This window comes from Filicampus tigris, unplaced genomic scaffold (assembly GCF_054856515.1).
Source record: "Filicampus tigris isolate MCC_2025a unplaced genomic scaffold, RoL_Ftig_1.0 HiC_scaffold_28, whole genome shotgun sequence".
In the NCBI taxonomy this organism is placed as follows: Eukaryota; Metazoa; Chordata; class Actinopteri; order Syngnathiformes; family Syngnathidae; genus Filicampus; species Filicampus tigris.
Genome location: NW_028233409.1, coordinates 57,501 through 60,000, shown reverse-complemented (window position 1 = coordinate 60,000; position 2,500 = coordinate 57,501).

The window sequence follows — 2,500 nt, the reverse complement described above, 5'->3', positions numbered from 1 at the left end:
AACACGCGGTGCTCCAGGCGGGGGGGGGCCCTCGCCCGGCCCGCGGAGTCCGATTGAACACCCCCCAGGTCGGGCAGGCTCGCTCTGTTGAGCGCATGGAGGTTGACATAGAAAATAATCCAACACGCGGAGCTCCAGGCGGGGGGGCCCTCGCCCGGCCCGCGGAGTCCGATTGAACACCCCCCAGGTCGGGCAGGCTCGCTCTGTTGAGCGCATGGAGGTTGACATAGAAAATAATCCAACACGCGGAGCTCCAGGCGGGGGGGCCCTCGCCCGGCCCGCGGAGTCCGATTGAACACCCCCCAGGTCGGGCAGGCTCGCTCTGTTGAGCGCATGGAGGTTGACATAGAAAATAATCCAACACGTGGAGCTCCAGGCGGGGGGGGCCCTCGCCCGGCCCGCGGAGTCCGATTGAACACCCCCCAGGTCGGGCAGGCTCGCTCTGTTGAGCGCATGGAGGTTGACATAGAAAATAATCCAACACGTGGAGCTCCAGGCGGGGGGGCCCTCGCCCGGCCCGCGGAGTCCGATTGAACACCCCCCAGGTCGGGCAGGCTCGCTCTGTTGAGCGCATGGAGGTTGACATAGAAAATAATCCAACACGTGGAGCTCCAGGCGGGGGGGCCCTCGCCCGGCCCGCGGAGTCCGATTGAACACCCCCCAGGTCGGGCAGGCTCGCTCTGTTGAGCGCATGGAGGTTGACATAGAAAATAATCCAACACGTGGAGCTCCAGGCGGGGGGGCCCTCTCCCCCCCCGGTGAGTCCGCTCACAGTGCCCCTATGTCGGGCAGGCTCATTGCAATGTGCGCATGGAGGTTGACTTAGAAAATATTTGAGAGTGACATGAGCTCCAGGCAGACACCGACTCATCGCCCGTGGGGTGTCCGACGAGCCCTCACCAATCTTGGATTAATGTTTGGCGAGGCTCCCCTGATCAGCTCTGGAGGTGGCAAGTTCTGAAAAAGTGGTTTCTGAAAATGTGCCCCTTGTATTTTGTGAAACCAGGGGTAACCTAGCGAGTAGGCAAACTCATCCCCTGACTGGGGGGATCAACTTTTACCTACTACAGCGCCCCTAATGGCCAAAAGTGGTACTGCTCCCCCTGGTAGCCTAACCCATTGAAATGAATGGGAAAAATTAATTTAGGCTACCAGGGCTTTGGGCTACCAGGGCTTTGGGCTACCAGGGCTTTGGGCTACCAGGGCTTTTTGCTACCAGGGCTGTGGGCTACCAGGGCTTTGGGCTACCAGGGCTGAGGGCTACCAGGGCTATTATAGGCGGCCACCACTGCACTAGTGGCAGCCCGGGGAAGGTGCCTGTTGCTCGGATATGCTTTTACGCACGTCGGCCTCTGCGCCCTGGAGCTTTTTTATGCTACCAGGGCTATTATAGGCGGCCACCACTGCACTAGTGGCAGCCCGGGGAAGGTGCCTGTTGCTCGGATATGCTTTTACGCACGTCGGCCTCTGCGCCCTGGAGCTTTTTTATGCTACCAGGGCTATTATAGGCGGCCACCACTGCACTAGTGGCAGCCCGGGGAAGGTGCCTGTTGCTCGGATATGCTTTTACGCACGTCGGCCTCTGCGCCCTGGAGCTTTTTTATGCTACCAGGGCTATTATAGGCGGCCACCACTGCACTAGTGGCAGCCCGGGGAAGGTGCCTGTTGCTCGGATATGCTTTTACGCACGTCGGCCTCTGCGCCCTGGAGCTTTTTTATGCTACCAGGGCTATTATAGGCGGCCACCACTGCACTAGTGGCAGCCCGGGGAAGGTGCCTGTTGCTCGGATATGCTTTTACGCACGTCGGCCTCTGCGCCCTGGAGCTTTTTTATGCTACCAGGGCTATTATAGGCGGCCACCACTGCACTAGTGGCAGCCCGGGGAAGGTGCCTGTTGCTCGGATATGCTTTTACGCACGTCGGCCTCTGCGCCCTGGAGCTTTTTTATGCTACCAGGGCTATTATAGGCGGCCACCACTGCACTAGTGGCAGCCCGGGGAAGGTGCCTGTTGCTCGGATATGCTTTTACGCACGTCGGCCTCTGCGCCCTGGAGCTTTTTTATGCTACCAGGGCTATTATAGGCGGCCACCACTGCACTAGTGGCAGCCCGGGGAAGGTGCCTGTTGCTCGGATATGCTTTTACGCACGTCGGCCTCTGCGCCCTGGAGCTTTTTTATGCCACCAGGGCTATGTTAGGCGGCCACCACTGCACTAGTGGAAGCCCGGGGAAGGTGCCTGTTGCTCGGATATGCTTTTACGCACGTCGGCCTCTGCGCCCTGGAGCTTTTTTATGCCACCAGGGCTATTATAGGCGGCCACCACTGCACTAGTGGAAGCCCGGGGAAGGTGCCTGTTGCTCGGATATGATTTTACGCACGTCGGCCTCTGCGCCCTGGAGCTTTTTGATGCCACCAGGGCTATTATAGGCGGCCACCACTGCACTAGTGGCGGCCCGGGGAAGGTGCCTTTTGCTCGGATATGCTTTTACGCACGTCGGC